This window comes from Sinohyriopsis cumingii, chromosome 3 (assembly GCF_028554795.1).
Source record: "Sinohyriopsis cumingii isolate HCF-2022 chromosome 3, ASM2855479v2, whole genome shotgun sequence".
In the NCBI taxonomy this organism is placed as follows: domain Eukaryota; kingdom Metazoa; phylum Mollusca; class Bivalvia; order Unionida; family Unionidae; genus Sinohyriopsis; species Sinohyriopsis cumingii.
In genome coordinates, this window is record NC_142963.1 from 72,184,098 (window position 1) to 72,207,786 (window position 23,689).

Consider the following 23,689-nt stretch of genomic DNA (forward strand, 5'->3'; position numbering starts at 1 on the left):
CTTTTGTTGGTGATAATATGGATAATGTAAGTTCGGGTACAATGAAATTTGAAGAATTAGGTCCAGAACTCGGTGTGGAGGGAAGAAATATACGCAACAGCAGCGGGAGCAAGAAATGCAGACCTAGCCAGTTAGCACTCCACCCACCTCGAGAACACAAATAACAGCTAGTCAACAGCCGACTATACCTAACAAACAACCCGTCCCGGAAAGAGTGGTGGCAAAACAAAGGTCCAATTATGTTACACAAACGGTATGGCAAACTCAAATGTAATTATCGGAGGCACTACGTTCTTTTCTCACTCCGATACTACAGGCAATCTCAGCTGAAAGAACAACTACAACAACAATAACAGCGACAGACACGATAGCAGCGGATTTGAAACTATCTACCTCAACTGAAGAATTAGTATCAGAACCAGAAGAGGAAATTGAGCCGATTGAGGAGGAGGGGGACGCTGACCCTCGTTGAGAAGTACACCGAAATGGGGCTAGATCAAGCATTGTATGACGTCAACATAGCAGGGCAGTTTATTACAGCCATACAATACGTTGCCTACAAATCTCTAGACACCTTTAAACCAAGACCTTCTCAATGGGGATTAGGGGTCAGAGTTCTTCCCCAATTCTACAGACAAACCTACACTGGATACCCCCTCAGTCAACTGGTAGAAACCGCTGCTTACATTACCGCCCATCATGGCTACGCATTTCCTGATATCAAGAATCATGAGACTAGGAGTGCGGGAAAGAACGTGAAAGCAAAAGAGAGACGTGTTACCTTCTAACAGAAAAAACAGACTTTTTTTTTAGGGCTCCAAAAGATTGATTTTTATTAAATAGGGAACCATATTTGGCTTGGTATCCCTCCTTGACTAAACTATTCTCAAAACAAACTTGACCCATTGGAACACCACAACAAACTTAACTTTTTAAACCTAACAGTGACCAAACTGGTATATGTCGCTTAGACATAATAATTTAAAATAAGATCAGTATGGCTATTTTTATGTACACTAAGTACTAATATTAGACAGATATGTTAGGAAGTAGGAAATTTAACAGACTCGTTAGATTTGAACTAATTGCACAGGTGGTTAACACATTATTGGTACCTTTTATTGTCCATTAGCAAAAACGGGACTTGATTTGAAATAAGTACGGGCTAGCGTTTTGGTGAGTACTTAACATCCATGGCTGTCTTGCTGAGCACCTTTTTCCTCCTTTACCACGCTCGGACAGAAAAATGAGTGTGTGGTGAGACAATTCCCACTCATGTTTAAAGTCTTTCAGTCAGGTTGTTAAGGACTAGTTAGTCCTACACCTGAGTGGCTAAATTTAAAAATAGTCTGTGAGTACATAAAAGCCTGGGGGATGAGGCTCTCTTTCCTTCCCCAGGAGTAATTAAAAATCACGCGGTGCGTTATTAAACCAGTGATACATGCTCCATTAGAGCGAAAATCACTTTAATTCAAGTAAGCAGGCAAGCAAGTTCGGGTACCGTCTCTAGCACTCTTGATGACACCAACTGTCTGGGTTATTTTCTTTCTTGCAAGCCCCTATGTTCCACTTCTGTTTGTGATAATAACTTGTGATACTTCACATTTTCTAAAGTAGAAATCTTTACAAGCCGTACAAAAGACAAAACTTATATGACTTTGGCTTTTGACACTTGCACAGACTCTTCACTTTATAAGTGTCACGAGAAAATTGTATATCCAATTTTTACCATTTTCAAAAACACGCACACACTTGCAGCTTGACCAGAAATATGTATATCTTGTTTTGTGGATAAGTCACAGACAAGTCCAAGCATATATAGGTGGTTATGAACGTTAGGAATATCCCCTCCTTTTTTCAGAAATATCAAAGCTTGTATGTGCATTTTCCCTTTTCCACTCTATATTAGTGCTTAGATTTGTTCCAAAAAAAAAAAAAAGAAAAAAGAAACGAAATAATTTTGAAGAAAAAGAAACAACTGAATTTTGAATTCAGGTTTCTCTCTGTTTATAATTTTTTTCAAGTTGACGGTGCATGACAGAGTACGTTCGCCTACCTTTCCAAAGTGAGAGGCATTTCTTCACATGTCATTGCCTTTGTTAAATTCGGTTTCATTGGTTAGTTATCGTTAATCTTTAATTTTTTTCATGCATTTCTTTTTGATAGAAGATTTAAGGCTTTCTATTGTTGTAACGGTATTTATGTTGTTTGGTCTGTTGATGAAATTATCTATAGCAAAGTGCTTAAGATTTTTCAATTTTTTTATTATTTCAAGCCCTACAAAAGGAGACCAAGTTTGTCTTCAAAGACGATTGAAACTCTAAATTACACGGGCGTGAAGGAAAACATCGTTGTGTTTAATCTAATCATGCTTGCCGTATCTTTTTGTGTTTTAGAGGTCATATTTCTTCTTAAGTAAATACACGCATCAATAGACAGACAGATTTGGTCATCATCCTTGAGTTTCACTGTACTTTCGGTTCTTTACTTCATACAAACCCCAAATTTATTAGTTTGAAAAAGAAAAGATAACATGCCCCTCAATACTGTAACACGTCTGTTCTGACTCTACCGATGTGAGTGTTTATGTCGAAATGTTTAAGTGAGATATAAAAAAATGGTCAGCTTGAAAACGCGAACCAATACTGTGACGCTCAGTATTTTGATGTGGTAAGAGGAAATGGTACAACACACAGAAAGAGGGCTTGTAAGTTCACATTTCAGTCTGTCTGCACTGTAATGGTAACAACGCAAGAACATAGGGATTATTATGCCACACAGCCCTAGAACAAAACAATGCATCACCCGTTGTAAGCCATTTCATTGGCATTACTTATTTTCTTACCGCGTTCGCTTCGAATTGACTTGAGTAGCTATTCAGACAGTGACGAGAATGGCCATGCTTTACTGGGTCTATCCTATAGGCGATTTATATAAAAAAATATTTTTAAAAATTAAACTAATGCACGAACATTCGTACCATGGGCGATCCCATGGAAATTGTGTCCGTCTTATTGCAAAATACATCAACATTTAATTTAACCGTGCAGATCGCTAGAACAAACCTCTGATAATATACATTTTGAAAAGTGTTGTGTGACACGGATCGCCATTGTCGCTTGGTGTCTGCTTTCTTGTTCGAAAAGAGATCGTTTCGTCTTGACTATAAAAATCTAATTTGACTAAGTTTTACGCACTACTTGAACTCACACATTTACGTTGTAGGTGTAAGCCGTCGTTCTCAGTTTTCTGGAAGTTCGTTTTTGCGTTTCTCAGATGTGATACCATTTTTTATGGACCGAACGAAATTTCTTTTGGCGTGAATCAGGACTCGTGGTTTTGTGGCATAATTGGAGAGCATTGATTAAAGCTCAGTTATGTCGTCTTCGAAATCGCTGACACGGATTTGAACTAAAACTTCAGGTTTTGTGTGAGGCGATACGGTACATCATTGCTTTTTACTTCCTCAATGAAATCGTTTCATCTTATTGCAAAATTACATTTGACTAGGTTTCATACGCAGCAGGTCCATGTATATAAGGAGAGTGTCTTAGCGTCAGAGTATTCATTCCGCTCTCAAACGATCAAGAAGATGGAAGAGTCAGCACAGATCGACCTGCTGGTCAAATATTTGCTAAAAGTCATACGAAAGCATAATTCACATGCGAAAGTGGCAACAAAACTTACTCTTTTGGTCGTTGATTTGATGAGAGTCATACGAAAGTGTGTAAGTGCTAATGAAGTTTGCTATATCTGCAAAGGTAAATGGGTATTTGTCTCCAGAATACCTGCTTCGTCTAAGAAAGAGAGACAAAAGTCAAGATACCTAATATCGTTGTCAGGAGAAAGGACACTGGAATTCAGAGTGCCCTACGAGAAAAGAGAAGAAACAAAAACAAGACGAAACAGAGAAGAGGGATTCAGAAGAAGAAGAAATTGAAGATGATGAAGAACTTGTGCCAGTAAAAACATGGAAATGGAAAAATTGACAATGTGAGCCGATACGTTGGCCCTGATGTGAAATTTCATACTACCTTCTAAAAGAGAATAGACCAGAAAGAAAACGTAAGTGTCTCTTGGTCTTGACATTGTATAATAAGGATGGCGTGTTTTGTTTTTACTCACACTTTATGAAATTGTGCTCTTTCACCTCTCTCTATTTTTTTGGATCATGTTTTAGTTAGAATTGAAATGGAAGGATGTTTTCCTTCACGCACGCTCTTTAGGCATGCAAGTCCGTAAACAATAGTCGGTCTATTCGTCCTTCATTTTGTGTCTTGATGTTTCCTAAATCACACACTGATGCCATAAAATAACGGGTTAAATGGGTTTTGTAGTGTTGGGAGTGGGGGTGGGTGGGGTGTAGGTGTTTGGCAGAGTTGGTCATTGCAGGTGAGGGCTTAGGTGCTTTCAAAAAACTTTTTCTTCTTCACTCTGTGTTGATGGAATATAATGGGTTATTTTCTTCACTCTCTGTTGATAGTATATATATATAAAGGGTTATTTCTTCACTGCGTGTGGATAGTGTATAATGGTTTTCTTCTTCTTCCCTCTGTGGTGTGCGTGTGTGTGTGTGTGTGTGTGTGTTCGCGTACGTTGTGTAGATCGCATATTTGGTTGTTTTTCTTCTTCTTCCTCCCGAGTGTGGATAGTATATTTGCGGTTTGTATGCGTTAGCGACGTTGTGTGGATAGTATATTTGGGGTTTGTATGCGTTCGCGTACGTTTGTGTGGATAGTTTATTTGGGATTTGTATTATCTCCCTTCTGTGTTGATAGTGTATTTGGGGTTTGTATGCGTTCGCGTACATTTGTGTGGATAGTTTATTTGGGGTTTGTATTATCTCCCTTCTGTGTTGATAGTATATTTGGGGTTTGTTTTTTCCTCTTCCCTCTGTGTGTGTGTGTGTGTGTGTGTGTGTGTGTGTTCGCGTACGTTGTGTAGATCGTATATTTGGTTGTTTTTTCTTCTTCCTCCCGAGTGTGGATAGCATATTTGGAGTTTGTATGCGTTAGCGACGTTGTGTGGATAGTATATTTCGGGTTTGTATGCGTTCGCGTACGTTTGTGTGGATAGTTTATTTGGGGTTTGTATTATCTCCTTCTGTGCTGATAGTATATTTGGGGTTTGTATGCGTTCGCGTACGTTTGTGTGGATAGTTTATTTGGGGTTTGTATTATCTCCCTTCTGTGTTGATAGTATATTTCGGGTTTGTATGCGTTCGCGTACGTTTGTGTGGATAGTTTATTTGGGGTTTGTATTATCTCCCTTCTGTGTTGATAGTATATTTGGGGTTTGGTTTTTCCTCTTCCCTCTGTGTGTGTGTGTGTGTGTGTATGTGTGTGTGTTCGCGTACGTTGTGTAGATCGTATATTTGGTTGTTTTTTTTTCTTCCTTCCGAGTGTGGATAGTATATTTGGGGTTTGTTTTTTCCTCTTCCCTCTGTGTGTGTGTGTGTGTGTGTGAGTCTGCGCGCGTATGTTGTGTGTGTGTGTGTGTGTGTTTGTTCGCGTACGTTGTGTAGATCGTATATTTGGTTGTTTTTTTTCTTCCTCCCGAGTGTGGATAGTATATTTGGGGTTTGTTTTTTCCTCTTCCCTCTGTGTGTGTGTGTATGTGTGTGTGTGTGAGTCTGCGCGCGTATGTTGTGTGTGTGTCTGTGTGTGTTTGTTCGCGTACGTTGTGTAGATCGTATATTTGGTTGTTTTTTTTTTCTTCCTCCCGAGTGTGGATAGTATATTTTGGGGTTTGTTTTTTCCTCTTCCCTCTGTGTGTGTGTGTGTATGTGTGTGTGTGTGTGTGAGAGAGAGTCTGCGCGCGTATGTTGTGTGTGTGTGTGTGTGTATTGGTCTCTGTTTGTCCCGATAAAACTCACTTTATCCCTATCAGATACACTCTACCTACCTACCTACAGTAGCGCGTATTCAGGTCAGCCACTTGCAACACTGTTGCCATTTATCCCCTAGTGTTCAGTACAGTGACGTCACTGACGCTGGAAATTTTGAGACTATAAATATCGACTTGGGGATTTCCACATTTTGTAGCTATACATATATACTAGAATTCATAAACAGGAACGTCACTCAAGCTGAGGCTATAAAAAGATAGTGGGATTTTCCAAAGGAAAAACCCACAAGTTGGAGCTATAAATAGATAGTGGGATTTCATAGGAATTTCAGCTGATTATAGATACATAGGTATTTATCCATGATCGTCACAGAAGTTGATATTGTAAGTAGTTACTAATTTTATCCATTTTAGTCTGAACCATTGTAACTTAATTTTCGGGGATATGTTTATTTTCCATTAAATTCTGGGACAATTTCGTCATTTTAACGTTACTTTTAGTCACATCCATTTTGTCGTTGAGCATTTCCTTGATTAAAGCTATTTATAGCATCATTACAGTTATGCAAATTTTTTAACACCCCAGCAAGATTTCAGGTCTTGGTAATGCTTTAAATATAAATCTCACGCTTGTACTAGTGTATGTATGTTTCTGTCTCTGTTGTGTTTGACCCTCTACCATCATTGTCCCTAGACAATCCCACCATGTTCAATTCCCCTTGACGCTATACAGACCCACCATGTTCAATTTCCATATGCTAAAGTCCCCTAGTCCCTAGACAGACCCACACTCTATTCCCATGTTCAATTCCCCTTGACGCTCCACAGTCCCACGATTTTTCTCTATGTTCATTTCCCTTGTCGCTCAACAGTCCCACGATTTTTCTCCATGTTCATTTCCCTTGTAGTTCAACAGTCCCATGATTTTTCTCCATGTTAATTTCCCCTTGTCGCCAGATTGTCCCACGATTTTTCTCCATGTTAATTTTCCCTTGTCGCCAGATTGTCCCAGGGGTGTTTTTAATGCTAATTCCCATTGTCGCTAGGGTATCCCCATTTACTACTCTCGTTAGTTTTAATTGAGAATTGATCTTACAGTCTAAGATATAATATTTATATTTTACATTTATGCTTGTTTTACTTCAAAGGTACGAATTTTGTTATTATTTCATATTCTTGGTGCCGATGGCATTCCATAGTCCCGTCATGTTCAATTCCCATCATAGTATCTTACTCCACATTATAAATTCCCATAATGTTCAATTCATGTAACCGCCATATCGTCTTATAATGTTAAATTCCGATACATTGCTATACTGATACAGAATGCTAAATCCACATAGATACGTCAAAATAAAGTTAAATTCCGATACATTGCTATCCCGATAAACAATGTTAAATCCCCATAGAGAAATAAAGTGATTATTTAAAAATCATTTCATGCAGTCATTCGCGTCCACTCGTCTATGCTTTTAAAGACTACAGCAAACAAACAAACAAAATCAGTGACTGTGTGGGCGAAATTAACCAGTAAATACCTTTGTTAGCAGTGACAGATAAGGTTATTCTATTCTTCACAAATACAAACGCTCCAGTACATCAGTGAAAGATTGCAGAACTAAAATGCTTTTCTCTCTCTCGATACATGTTTGTAACACGTTCGCAACAAGTATGTGACATGAAAGTCGACAGAGAAGCAGATGCTGATACGTCACATGAAATTAACCGGCTCTAGACTGATTTCGACGTACAATAAGACTGGTAACTTTGGAAACTTCCAAGTCAAAGAAATCACACGCAGTTAAACACAATCATATTTTTAACAATGAGACAAAAAAAATTCCCCTTGATATCTACTTCATGAAAGAAACTTCAGAATTAAGCACACCAAAATCGTTCCTTTCTTTAAAGCATTTCATGCAATGTGTTCTAACTCCTTAATTCTATCTTTAATCTATATTTACCTTTACATTTAAATATTTTAATTCCATAGCGACTTCAATTCATTACTCACTTCCACAGTATTTAGACCCTCATGTACAAAATACGCGTTCCTAGCACAGGGTTCGTGATAAACAAATATGAGAGAGAGAATGAACAAATATGAGAGAGAGAGAGAGCTACAGAGAGAGAGAAAGAGAGATAGTGTTTACCTCTTTCAGTCTATGTGATGCTACGGCAACCAGTAAATAACGAAGCGCTCTAAATTTTGGTGACCGACATTGCTCTTTGATAACGCCACTTGTTTATCTCCTTGCGTGGAAAAACGTTCATCTTGAAAATCACCGACAACGTTTCCACTTCAGCCTTTACCGGAACGCGTTTGTGTAACATGATATCATCGTCGTAAAGACCCATAAAGTCAGTCAACAGCATCGTCCTGCAAGTTACTCAGCTGTTTCTTACAAAGTCTGCTGGTGAGGCCACTGATCTACACTCTCCGCGTAACAAATATCAACAGCTGTCAGATTTGTTTAATACAAAAGACTTTCCTCTTTACAAGGGTAGATTGTTTTTGCTTTTGTTTAAAAGTGGAGGTGTGGGATACAGCTACCGAAACCCCATCGTTTAATTTAAATAATTTTAAACATATGTCTTAATTTAAAAGCTTAGTACATATTAGAAAGTTCAGAGGCTGGATAGTGCCATTACATTATTTTTCATATCTTGTTTAAACAAATCTTTTTTAAACTTAATAATATCTTTTTTAGCAAAAGATGATATCGTGTCTGAATTACATAAAATCTTAATTAAGCAACATAATATATTGTTTAAACCAACTATCATCATGTTTGAATTAAATAATATTTTGATTAAACACGATAATGCATTATTTAAATCAAATAGCATCTCATTTAAACATGATAATAGCGTCTTTTGAAGAAAAAATTAATGTTTGTTTAAGCAAGAGAGTATTCGGCTAAAACAATATATTGTTTAAACAAGATATGAAAACAAAGATTGTATAAAAATGATTTATGGACGGGTTTTAGAGCCATATTATTTGGATATAAATCTTTGGTAATACTAGCTACGTTCGCATGGTTGGATGATATGATCAGCTAGTCAGATCAGGTCAAGACCTCCCACTGCAGATAGAAGCAGATTGGCGTTTGGCTATTATAAACTTAACAGATGTAGGTACAGCCAATTGGCGCTTGGGTATTATATACGTAGCACTAGCCCCTGGAAGACAGCTTCATCTAGGAACAAGTCAATGAACGGGAAATGGGGTGTATATTCCAATGCAGTCTTTTAGTCAGACGTTTGCTACAATTCTGCTTATTGAAACGTGTCATGGTATTTAGCCGTTCAAGAATGTAATCACCTTCATTAGTTTCCCTAGATGGATAGCTAGCTAGCCAGATGTACTGAGTTAAGCATAAATATCGACGGACGAAGAAACAAAAATATAAAGATGCATGCTTACATATATGCACACCAAAATGCACGAGTACAAATGTGCGTTCTTGCGTTCGAATTTGTGTAAATAAATACCTAGCTACGCCTGTACGTACATACATAGATACAGACGTTCTCAAATAAAGCACATACATACATACATACATACATACGGACAGTAATACGTATGGGTGCATGGATGGATATCAAGACATCCAGAAACTATCGTTCACAGCATCTGCAGTAATAGTTAGAATTGCTCTGATTTGGAAATACATGAACCACCAGATTAGACTTACCATGAATATTACACATACGGTTAACATTGTTCACATTTTGTTGTATTACCTTTAATGGCTGTAAAAAGAACTTCACGCCAAGATACTGTAACGTGATGGGTTCAGAAATAAATCCACAAAACACTTCTCCTATTTACACGTTTATTTACAATTTACACTCTATTCACTCCTTTACCCTTGTGTTGCATTACACAAGAAAACCCCTACTTCTTGTAGGATTACAATCTAAGTGTCCGTTAGAACAGAGAGAGAAAATGTAACTAATCCTTTCACACTGAAAGCTACAAAAACCTCTCCCCTTCTCAAACATTCGCGTCTTTCTCAGCCTATAATTCAGTCTAGTTGAAACCTGATACTTGACACACGAAAGCAGATAAAGGTTCTCTCACTCGCTAGAATCACTGCTCTCACGCTCACGAACACAACTGCTCCAATCATTACAGCATCACGCTCCCAATGTATCTAATTTCATCACAAAACATACTTAGTTACATATATACATTCTTAGATATACCTCTGAATTGGTTTATTGGTGTGGTCCCTCTCAGACTCCATCAACGAGAGGACCCCCTATTGCCGAAACTTGAAATGGTTTTTATGTGTACATGTTTCCCCCTTAGTGTGTATCGTGTTTGTGAACATTTTTAAAGAATTTTGTTAGATGATAATAAATTTTGATTAGGGTTTTATACACCTTCCTATTCGATTGTCATAATAGCTCTTCAACCATGACTGGTTTCGGAGCTTACTTATAGAGTGTTATCCTTGCCAGGGATGGTCAGCTGACCGTAATAGTCACTCCATAGGTGGTGGGCAAAATATGGCAGACGCTTTAGCATCAGCATCAACGTCTGTAACTACTTCAATATCGTTTATCGAGTTGAAAAATGCATATTCAACAGCGATGCTGCCACATATATTGACGAAATTTAATATTGGAACCATCCTGTTTTATTTCCTGGAAACCAGGGCGGATTTCAAAGCCATACGAGAGAGTAGCTTTGAGCTATTTACATCTGGACATGTACATGTAAGTAAGGAAACGGTGTCGAAGTAAACAAATTTAATCCGACAATCAAAGAGCAAGTTGTTCAAACTATTTCTGTGCATCCGAAACGTCACTATAATAAAATGCGTTTCATGAGTTTATCAGATTTGTTTTTGAAAGTATGTGGATAATTTACATATAAATTTCAATCATTTAATTAATTTTATTTCTAAATTTTTTCTAAACAACAATGGATGCCATTTTGTTATGTACATGTGCCCACCAGCGTTTGATTGGCTGGAGTATAAAGTAACTCGGGAGGTAATTCGAATAATTACGGAGCAACTCGGTTAAATTCGGTATGAAATGGGCTATAGTCAAATTCCATATGTTGTCTTAAACTATAAGGCTATCTACAAAATAAAATATTGCTGCTAAGGATGTCCGGGTTGGCAGGTGATGGTGGCAGGGGATTATTGATCCACCTCCCTCTAAATTGGGCTTCGTCTTGTATAATCTTCGTGAGATTTTACTTAGAAATGAAATGTGATGAGGCATATAGTTTTATCAAATGAACTAAATAATAGTTCATTTTAACAATTACCGTGTGTTTTTATATTATTATTTTCATTACTATATTGTGATAGGTCATGATCGTTACTCCTGAACTATAAACGGTGTTTTAAGTATGTAAACGTCTACATAAAGCTGGCTGAAACTTTTCGTGATGGTGATGTATAGCGGCAAGTGTGTGGAGCAGGAACGCCATTTGGGGAGAGGGACGACATAGATCGACAGAAATTTGCATGTGCTGTGAAATGTAAAACTGCTGTTGCCTATATACGAAAACTGACAAGCATGTTCAGTTTTGCCGTCCCCCCCCCCCCCCCCGAAAAGGTTGAAATGACGTCCCTGGTGCGGAGTACAATTTAAAGCTAGAAAATTTCGTGTGGGAAACACGCCCCTTATTTAGCGTAACAAATCAGGATTAAATATATCTACCGTCTTTGATAACTAGACGCCAAAATTACGGTAAGCCTGACTTCTAGATTTCCAAAAAACTGATTCTGGTCAATTTCAAAACTGACAGTTCCGATATAAAATCGTAGTTAACCTTCCCTTTCCTAGCAGTCTAACGGTTAAGTAAACGAAGTCTTAATTAAGAATCACTTCCTCTTACGACACAGACAATAGAAATCATTGCAGTATAGCGATTTAACAAGCATCTGTCCCCATAAATCCAATTAATTGTTCTCTGGCCCAAGCTAATGTGCCCTTCATAGATCGACAGAAATTTGCATTCTTACAGGTAGTTTCCAAAACTAGTTATCTTTTTGAAGATCTCTCAAGTTCTTGGCTTATTTGATTTCCTATTATCTGAAGGCGTTACATGATTGATTGATTGATTGATTGTTTGTTTTTTAACGGCGCATCAGCACTTTTAGGCTATTTAGCGCCAAACAAAGTGTTATTTGTATAATCTTTTAAAACTTACAAAAGGTCCTATATCGACCAGCGATATAAAAGAAGTAATGGTTGAAATTAAAAACGGTAAGATGGTAACGGTGCAAAATAAAGCTTCCCGATCAACGGGAGATGTAAAAAAGATGAATAGATATTAAAATGGGACGGTATATATATTGCATAAAACTGCACAAGGTGATAGCATATTGGTCAGAGTTTAGAGTAAATATTTACGGCTTTCAAGAACTCTATAATACGAGTGATGTTTATATTATCAAAAAGTTCTTTCATGTCATGCACAATGTAATAACGATCGCGCGTAGGTTGTAGGTCAAAGCACTCAATCATAAAGTGCTTGACAGTGAATGGTTCATTGCAAGAAACGCACTCTGGTGGGTCTTCACCTTTTAGTATGTGGGTGTGGGTGATATAAGTATGACCAATTCGGATTCTTGCAATGACTACCTCCTCCCTACGAATGGTTCTGTAGAAGGCGTTACATAGTTTAGAAAACATTACGAAACTTATAAAACAAGGATTCTTTAAGAGTATTGATATTTACCGCATTTTTATTTTCAATATCAACATGGTCAATGCTGAAGAGAACATGATGAACGTAATCTAAACCCACCTCTGACTTTGACAGATAACGTCTTTCTCATAGGCTTGTCAGAGAACCTTAGGACAATTAGAAACTCTTGTGCACAATATTTACAGCATTGTCAATATTCAAGGAAGAAATCCAAGTTCGGTTATAGCTCCAATGTTTCCTTCACGCTTAGGTTGATCCAATATTGACTTTACGACCGTAATTTGGGTGGATTTGAATACATTTTTTTTATGTATCCCAAATGATATACAGATCTGAATCTGTGACACTGGAGATTGTACATCATCAAACCTCAGACATGATCCGGAAACATGTATATGGTTTCCACATTACACTTGAGCCAGAGAACAATTGTTGGGATATCATCGGTTTTACTTGCGTTTGCTTTTATTGTGAATCAGCAGGCCCGGCCCCAGGGCAAGGCGAACGAGGTAACCGCCTTGGGCCCCGCGCTTTCGGGGTCCACGCGCTGCTGACGGAAATCAACTCCGCAATGTAATGTTTTTGCTTGGGGCCCCGCTCATCGCTTGCTGCCTTGGGCCCCGCAGATCCTAGGGCCGTTTCTGTGAATCAGACACGTACATATTTTTTATTCCTTAGGCACTACGCGCTACGTTAATGAGACAGTGTGAGTGAACATCAGCAACATTTGTTAACACTGCCCATTTAGCCCAATGTAAACTGATGGGAGATGTAAGCAATCTGCTCCAATCAGAACCTAACGCTGGATACAGACTAGGATCTCTTACTACAACACTATAACTGCCCTGATATGTGGAAACAAGGCACGCAGAATGTAACGATCAGAAATATGAGACTGGCTCCTCACCATTTAGTTAAACTATTTAATTAGCATCATTAAATACAACCGATATAGAGGCTGAATTATTTAGTTACACTAACAAGTACGAGACCACTTAGACTTGATGATACTCTACGAGACCAACTCCAGTGTTCTGGTACCTATCTAAGTCACCATGTATCGTACTACTACAATAAATGGAAATGATAATATGCTACAATTCTGTTACTGAGACATCATCAAATGAAATGGAACAAAAGAAAGCCCAGACACCAACATTGCAGGGATTGCTAATTTAGGAAGCTGCTTGATTTTGGAAAGGAAAAAGGGGTATTTCTACCAATTAAAGAATATCATCGTAACATATAAGTGTTTATGTGACAGAACAATTAAAATCGTGATGCTAAAACAACAATACAACAAAAATGCCGATTACATCATATGCAGTATAAAAACGAATAATATAAAATATTTAGAAATTCTATGCCGACGCAACCCATTCCCCCCCCCCCCAACCAAAAAAAAAAATGACTTAGACACAGAGAGCGTGTATGGCATAGTCGACGTCCTGACTTATATAAGAGAATGATCCCTAGTGAAGCGAAACGGCGAAGCTGCGGAGAAGAACACTAATTTGACATTTTCGACACAAAGTAAATTATGGCATCATGATAAAAAGGTACATTGTATGAATTCAGCAGCTTTTATATCAGTGATAGATAGATAGATAGATAGATAACGGCGCAAATTCGATCTAAACGAGCTTCTCGTCAGGGCAATAAAAAAAAAATTACATATACAACACAAACACTAAAAACTAAATGTAGGACACATTATGGACTCATATGTTATCATCATGGCGGGGGGCGGATTTACAACAAGAGATATAAAATAATCGAAAATTTTGGAACAATAATAAACGAGGTTACTGTGTCTGTCACATAGAGGACCTACATGTTTTTACCTAATTCCAGGTTTTGAATAAAGGTAGGAAAAACAGCGTGACGAAAAACCAGCGCCATCTACAAGAGTTCGAAAATCAATTATATCCCGGTAGAGTTATGCGTGCAGGTTCTAAAAGTAACCCGTTAGGAGAATGGTGTAGCAAAATAATAATAATAATAATAATAATAATAAATAAGTAAATAAATAAATAAATAAAATAATGATGATGACGACCGCGATGGTGGTGATGATGATGAAAATACAATAATAAAAGTAATAAATGTAATTACGTGAGCAAATATAACCACAAAACTTGCCCACGATTTAAAAAAAGGGCGACTACCAGTAATTTCTTTTTAAGACTGCAACTTAAAGGTTGAATTGTTGCACTTAGGCAGAGTTTTCAATTGTGGTATCCTTTAACTTCCTTACGTATGCGTTCAATGTCGGTCCACCACAGGTTTGATTCAACTGGTAGCATCTCGAGGGACTCGACTGAATGTTTAGTCGACTTGTAATGGCTGGCGACTTTCGCGGTAATTTTTGTTACTAATGCGGCTTTTGTGATTATTCTTTTCGCTGTATGAAATAGACGGTTTGGCCAACACAATGAGTGATACAGATCTTGGATGTCAGGCGATATATTACATTACTGGCTTAACTTCTCACGGATTCTGTGACCGAATTTATCCCAGAACTTATGGCATAAATAAGTAGATTGCTATCAATTAAGCAGTTGAGCACAACACCGTATCATCCCATATGTTATCACGTGGTCAAGAGATTTTACGCGACGTTAAAGCAAATGCTACGTCCGATAGGAGCCGGAGGACCACATTTGTAAAGAAATAACGGATACTGAAAATTACTTAAATTCCGATGCAATCATAGAAACATTTAAACTTCTTTCAAATGTTATATAGAACATCAATTTAAATCGTGCCAAATTTATAATTAAATATGTATTTTTCCTGGACCAAATATGTAATAATGTACAATTTGAATAATCCATTAAACTATCTGTTACAAAGCATTCCCAAAATCAGTTCATAGAGTTTTTCCATCACATGGATGAAAGTGAAGTCCAGCAACATTGCAAAGTATATAGATGTACATATTCTAAAGATGTAATTATAACAGAACGTTCACTTTAACATTTAGTCGAAATTGAAATTACACTTTACAAATAAACGGGGTAATAAGATGTAAACTGGTATAGATGCAACAGAAACGATGATAGAGAAAATGGAACACAAAAGAAATACTTAAAGACTGTAAAATTAACGAGTTTTCAGATGATATAATAGTGGACGAGATTAGAAGATTTTGAGAACGAGAGAGATATAAAGTCAGAAAAGAGTTAAAGGTTAATATGTATTAAAACAAATAGCAAGTGATGACTCAAAGTCTCTACACAATACAAAATAATTTCACTTTAATCAAATGTAAATAATGGACATTAGAATCAGTAGCATTCATGCTATTGCATGTGTAGACCCTATATATAAACTTTAGGGAACTTCAGTCCTGAAATAATAGACTGTCTTCATAAAATAATAGACTGTCTTCATAAAATAATAGACTGTCTTCATAAAGTAATAGACTGTTGTACTGAAGTAATTACTCAATTTTGCATTTGATGTTAACCCATTCGGGATACCTCGCACTGACGATGAAATTTAAAAAAAAAAAAAAAAAAAAAAAAACCAGCTCCTGGCCGTTGTCGTGCGATTCAAATTTTAAAAAAGTCATTAAATTAAACTTAATGAAGGCAAGACGTCATAGATATTTAAACATGCTACAATTGTTACACGGAAAATAGGTATTTCACGTTCAAATCATTAAACACATTTGATAATTACACTTTAAAATTTGACAATGAGGACATTAACAGATGCACATCCAATTGTGGCATGAAAAGTTTGCAGAATGAGCTAAATGGAAGAGTGTAGATGACATGTCATATTGGGATGAAAGTGCAGATGTCAACATGTCCCTGTGTGATTCCCACCCGCATTTAATAGAAAATCATGAACAGAATAAGTAAAATCAGAATAAATAGTTCATTCTAAATTTCAAATGAGAAATATGAGTCATATGACTGCAAAATACATACTGCTTGACGATGAAGAATGCAAATAAAATAAACAACAATAACATAGATATGATAAATTTATACCCTTTTTATTAATACAAACGTAGTGATGTAGGGTATTCCAAAGGGTGACCATGAATCCGCCCCGAAGGACAAGAAATTTTAAAGGCCAAAAATGAAGAAAAATCATGTAAAAATTACCAGTCGAGGAAGATCAATGATGATATTCTCACAGCAATCTTTTGTTTTGATATGGTTGTGCCTTCGGAACATGTGCAGAACACTACGTCACGTGGAAATGTGGAAACGTTCACAAATATTTATCAAAAAATAACATAATTTTATTGAGTCTTGTTGATTTTGTTGAGATACAAGGAGACAGATAAAGAAGGTGAGAGAGTAAATAAATACTTCCTAGGGCTCGGCGTGACCAGCCGATTTTTCGGAACCGGGCCCATCCCGATCACCCGTCTAAGAGAAGTAGAGGCCAAAGTAGTGTATTGCATGGAAAGCCTCTGCTCACTACCAGGATCCTTTCCTCCCCCGACACGGGACGCAACCCACGGCAAACAGGTTGCCTCTACTTAGTCGCCTTTTACGACACGTAGCGAGGCACGTCGGGCCAATTCTACAACCCCGGACTTGCAGGGGGATATTAAAACTAGGAAATTTAGCGTGGGAAACACGCCCCGTATTTAGCTTAACTAATCAGGATTAAGTATATTTGTCGCCTTTTTCCAGAGGCGCCAAATCTGGGGTAAATTTGACCTTCTACGTTGCAACTAACGGTTAATGGAAATTCTCAATTTGTGACAGTTTTACCATGAAATCAAAGTTGACCGAGTCCCTAATAGTCCGTCTGGCTGCTGTACAAACAAATGCTTAATTAAGAACAAAATTCTCCCCTCAAAAAAATATTACCGATCATGGCAGTATGGCGATTTGATACGTGCCTGTCTACATAAATCTAATTAATTGTTATCTGGTCTCATCTAATGTATTCTTCATAGATGGACAGAAATTTGCCCCTTCACAATATATTTTATTATGTCGGATTGACACTGATTCTACTGTTCATAACTCCTTTCCTTTTCATGTGCGTGACGTGCGGCATTATTTGCTGTAAATCCTTTGAAGTCAGCCCACTATTGCGGTGAGCTCGACGGGTGCATGATGCGGGACTCAGGCTGAAGAGAAGAGCTATAAAAATGTTAATTACTGTATGCTACCTTTTGTTGTATACTGGAGTCCATTACTTCTCTTTAACGCAGCTTCAGAGGACTTAACTCTTGGGAAAACATGTACAATATTAGCCTTTCAAACATTCATTGGAGGGAGTATCTAAAGTGTCTCGCTTTGAGTAGTTGCTGTGTAAATCCTGTAGTGTAGTCATTCATGAATGAAGAATTCAAGTTAATGCATTCCTCAGTCTTCCTGTTTATTGAAAGCGCGCGTATTTTATCCGATGTCTTTCGATCATGCGCATACCCATGCGCATATCAGCAGACAAATGCAAGACGACATTTCAGTGGGATCCTTTGATGCCAACGATTCAATAGACTTATGAATGATGGGTCTGATACAAAGTCAATATAATCATTGTAACGAACTCTGTTCATAACATAATTTTAATTCACATATACCAGAGAAGAGGACGTTTATCGAAGCGGGACGTAATCCAGAGACACCAAGGTTGCTTCAAATAAACATAATCATTTTATTAGCTTCGATTTTTTCCACAGGCAAAGTCGGCCTTGTATACCACCCGTTTTAAAACTGCCAAATGTGGAAAAGCTGATGCCGAAAAAAAATTAAAATGGACCAATCAAATATAGTAGGCTAGAGGGCTCAGGTTGATTGGAGGCTTGGTCTACATTTTATGTCTGAACGTGCACCGTTTGTATAGGAAAGCTGTACTAAGATTTTCAGGGTGCTGATAATTCTGAAAGAGTACAGACGTGTCAGTCTGAATTAGATCATAGTGTCCTAGGAAAGGGAAAATGAATTTCAAACTTACTGACCAATCCGGACACTTAATTGACCTACGTTAAGTTTTTCTTAATATAAATATATACGTAAAATCTTAAATCTTTTTGCAGAGTGCTTTACAATTAATTAAATCATGATGTATATTATACAATATACCAGCATGGGCGAGTTTTTATACACCACAAGGGGAAGGAATTTGAAAACGCCATCCGAACAATAATAACACAGTCTCCAGTCAACACAGAACAATTTCGTATTAATATAGTTAATGATGAATACGTCAACGAAGATTTTTTATTGACGCAGAAACAATTAGACGAACTGCGGCGAGAACACATTATTATGATCACGTGGGAGAGAGATTGCATTCTGAATTATGTACAGTCCTGCATTAAATTTGATCAGCTAAAAATATTGCAGAATTTTGAATTAAAAAAGATTTCATTAAATTAATTGGTATATAATCTTTAAAAAAATATATTATAACATATTTTTTTACTGATTCTCGTTAATCACTAGTCTCATTTTCATCACTACTCTCATTTGCATAAGTGACGGCGTTTTCGTTTCCACGATCTGATATAATCTTTTTCAGTTGTCTTACGCGATATTAATTTTTTTTCGTCAGATAATTGTGATCTAGTTTTTCAATAGCGATAGAAAGAGGGACGAATTGCTCAACTTCGATACCTTTCACTGCTGATAAAGATTGTAACATGATCTGCTGGGTCTTTTTAATAAATCAATATTCGGTCGATAATGTGTATCCACCTTCAAATTTACGATTTTGTAATGATTCATAATCAGACATAATCCTTTCAGGATCAAGTTGAATCTTTGTACCGTCTTTTTTAATTTATTTACTGCAGAAATTATATTAATAATTTCAAAATTCATTTTATTTTGTATTATAAAATATATATAAATAAATTGTATTCTTAACAAAAAATAAACCGTCGCAAGTTGGGCGATTATCATTCAAGGGGTCCCTTTTTTGGCCTTAGTGCCTTCGATAGGGTCCTTTATTGTGACCTTTTTTATGGTCTTCTCGTCACCCACTAGGCTTTTCTTTTTGGTCGACATTCTTTCTGAATGTTGTGAGGGGTGATTTAGATTACGATTTAGAACTCACACCACACTACCAAACGAAATTTTAGAATATTCAGAAGGTTGCTTGATTGATTGATTGATTTTTAACGGCGTATCAGCACTGTTAGGCTATTTAGCGCCAAACAAAATGTTATTTGTATAATCTTTTTAAAAAAGTGTAAAAGATCCTATATCGACCAGCGATATAAAAGAAGTAATGGTTGAAATTAAAAACGGTAAGATGGTAACGGTGCAAAATAAAGCTTCCCGATCAACGGGAGATGTAAATGTTCTATGTTAATGAAAAAAGATGAAAAGGTATTAAAATGGGACGTTATATATATTGCATAAAACTGCACAAGGTGATAGCATAAAAGTCAGAGTTTAGAGTAAATATTTACGGCTTTCAGGAACTCTATAATACGAGTGATGTTTATAGTATCAAAAGGTTCTTTCATGTCATGCACAATATCGTAACGAACGCGCGTAGGTTGCAGGTCAAAGCACTCTATCATAAAGTGCTTGACAGTGAATGGTTCAATGCAAGAAACGCACTCTGGTGGGTCTTCACCTTTTAGTATGTGGGAGTGGGTGATATGAGTATGACCAATTCGGATTCTTGCAATGACTACCTCCTCCCTACGCATCGTTCTGTAGGAAGGAGTCCAATCTCCTAGAGTTGGCTTGATTGCATGAAGTTTGTTATTCACGGCATCATTCCATGATGCCTGCCATTTCTGGCTGAACCATACACAACGCAACCATAGTCCAGTTTGGACCGTATAAACGTTCTATATAAATTGAGTATGATTTTTCTATCAGCACCCCAGACAGTGTGCGCTACTACTTTAAGTAGGTCAAGTGCTTTTGAGCATTTAGCTTTCAAGTTCTTTAGGTGTGGAATAAAAGTCAGTCTTCTGTCAAAGATAATACCTAAAAATTTTGTTTCCTCAACAACTGGAATAGGTGTTCCGGCCAGCGTGAGGTGAGGTTCATCATGATGTCTTCGTAACTGACAAAAATGCATGCATACTGTTTTGGACTTCAAGAATTTGAAACCGTTTGCAGTCGTCCAACTTTGAATCTTGTTTATATTTTGCTGAAGTTGTTTTTCAATTGTATGCATGTCCTTCGATCGATAACATATGAGAAAATCATCAACATATAGCGAGCAATCCACACCAGGAGTCAAACACTTGGTGATGTTATTAATTTTGATATTGAAAAGTGTCACAGATAAAATACTGCCCTGGGGCGCACCCATCTCTTGCTCGTGCAAATCTGAGAGAGTAGAGCCCACTCGTACCTTGAATTCTCTGTCGGAGAGAAAGTTTAATATGAAATAGTGCAGACGGCCTTTTAGACCTAGATCGTGCAGGTCATTTAGTATCCCGTACTTCCATGTCGTGTCATAGGCCTTTTCTAAATCGAAGAAAGCAGTTACTAAGTGTTCTTTCTCGATAAATGCATCTCGAATAAATGTTTCTAGCCTAACCAGATGATCATTGGTGCTCCGGCCATATCGAAAGCCACTTTGGAAAGTAGATATCAAATTATTAGTTTCCAAGTACCAGACAAGCCGAGAATTGATCATTTGTTCCATTGTTTTGCACACACAGCTTGTGAGTGCAATTGGTCGATAGCTGTTAGGATCTGCGCTATCTTTACCGGGTTTAGGAACTGGTATTACTGTTGCTTCTTTCCAGAATTTAGGTACATTACCAGTAATCCATAAATCATTGAAGAGTTTCAAAAGAGATATTAATGATGATTTTGGAAGGTGTTTCAAAAACTGGTAATGTATTTCGTCAGGCCCAGCGGATGTATCATGGGCCTTATCTAAAGCCTCTCTAAGATCCGATAGTGAGAACAATTGATTATAACTTTCCGAGTTGTTGGATGTGAATTTTAAACGTGACTTTTCTTTTCGAGTTTTAATAGGGTCATTTACATTGCAACCTGTATCTGCATTCAGCCTAGTTTTACAGAGTGTTTCAAATTTAATCCAGTCAGCCTTCTTTATATTCCATTGTGGAATTACGTCATCAATTGTAGAATCAATATTTTCAAGGAATATTGGAAAGTGATCACTGCTGTGAAGGTCATCAGCGACCTTCCATTCGTAGTCCAAAAGCAGCGAAGGAGAACAAATTGTCAAATCGATGCATGTGTATGTACCCGTGCCTGGGTGTAAATATGTCGGTGTTTTGGTGTTTTATAGACGTAGATCGTGTCTAGAAATAAAGTCTTCAACTTTGTGACCTCTGTCACTTATATGATTCGATCCACATAAAATGTTATGGGCATTAAAATCCCCGAGTAAAACAAATGGCGCGGGAAGCTGTTGAACAATGTTGTCAAATTAGTTTGGTACTATGTTAGTGTTTGGTGGTAAGTAAATAGAGCAAAATGTGATCACTCGATGATGAGTGACGCTTACAGCAATGGCTTTTAAATTTGTGTTTAAAGGGATGATGCTATAAGGGGCTCTGTTGTTCACAATAACAGACTCCTCCTGAGGCCCTGTCAACATTTTGAGAGTAGTTGTTTAATAGGGAGTAGTTTTTAAGTGTGATGTTATCAGTATTTTTCAAAAATGTTTCCTGAAGACATAGTACTGCAGGATCATGTTCGTTTAAAAGCAGAAGAATATCATGCTAGCTGGCTTTAAGTCCTCTACAGTTCCATTGTAAGATGGTGTTCTTCATTACAACTTTATATTAAAGATTCAGGAGCTGGGTTAGACCTTTCGCCGAGGCAATCTGTTTGGTTATTTATCTGGAGGAAGTACGGGGGTGTATTTTTTGTTGTTAGGTCTGGAGCCACCTTGAGGACATGGAGCAGATTCTTCTGCATCCATGTCCTCTAAGTCTCCAAACCTATTGTGCAGCTTTATGGGGTCATCAGACCACTTTTGCTGCCTATGTGTTTGCAACTTTTTCTTACTGTTTGGTGATCTTGGTGGTGGAGTATTGTTGAATGTTGTTTGCGTCGATGTTGAGTTTTTCTGGGGTTTGTAGTGCGGGATGTTGGAGTCGGAATGGGATTCAGGTTGGTTTGTTTGAGTTTGGGCGTCTTTCGTTTCATTTTGGTTGCTCTTCACTACAGTTGAGAAGGATGGGCCGGGGAGTGATCTAGCTTGAACAAGCTTCCTGGCCTCTGGATAGGGGATGTTGGATGTGTATTTAACCCTTTGGGTTTCCTTCTCCTGATTCCATGTGTCACATTCTTTTGAATTAGCATGGTGTTCCTTTGCGCAGTTTACGCAATGTGGACTGGCTTTACACTTGGATTCAAGGTGAGAGGGGTCTCCACATCGGCCACATATTTGGCTTCTGGAGCATCGGTCTTCATGATGACCATATTTTTGACATTTGTAGCATCGGAGGGGATTGGGTATATATATCTCAACATTAACTTGTAGGAAGCCACCTTTGACAACTTTAGGTACCGTTGATTTGTTGAAGGTGAGTATAATGGTGTTGGTGTCCTGCAGATTGTTGTTTCGTTTAATACGAATTCTGCGGACTGCAGTGACACCTTCATTTTTCATGACGTCGACGATTTCTTTGTCGCTGACTCCAGCTAGGTCACGGCAACGAATGACGCCTTTTGATGTATTAAGTGATGTGTGTGCGAAACAAGTTACTGGAATGTCATGAAATAGCTTAATTTTTTGAATGTTCTCAGTGTGTCCTTTACAAGCAGACCACCTGATTTGATCTTTTTAATGCTTTTTGATTTGCCGACTAATCCAAGTATAGTCTTTTTGATTATAAATGGCGATAGTGCGGCCAGGGATATGGTTTCATCTTTTGATTGGATAACCATGAAGCGAGGAAAGGATTCCACACTACATGGTTCATCCTCTGAGTCAGTTCCCGTTTTGGTACGCTTATTTTGATTTTTTTGATTTTCCATCTGGCCTTAATTAAAATTCAGCACCCGTGCTCCCCACCCACCAAGGAGCCCAACAAGGGGACACTTGTCAAGTGCCAGGGATACACAGATACTATACCCAGTTGATAAAATTACATTTAATTGACCCTGAAGTCGCCAATTTCTAAGGTCGGTAAAATTACCCCCCGATTGACCCGTTAAGCCACCGCATTATAGGAAGTCTTCTAAGACTTGGAAAAGTGAAAGATAAAGGAATAGA

The 23,689-nt window shown here is 37.6% G+C and overlaps 1 pseudogene across 1 annotated transcript in view; it reads right to left on the minus strand.

The window, feature by feature from the left end:
- Positions 1-8,541, minus strand: part of LOC149803083 (uncharacterized) — a 40,034-nt pseudogene extending 31,493 nt beyond the window's left edge. The window contains exon 1 of the transcript XR_016420288.1: positions 8,001-8,541. The product of XR_016420288.1 is annotated as an uncharacterized LOC149803083 (transcript). The remainder of the gene's footprint in view (positions 1-8,000) is intronic.
- Positions 8,542-23,689: the final 15,148 nt, after the last annotated feature.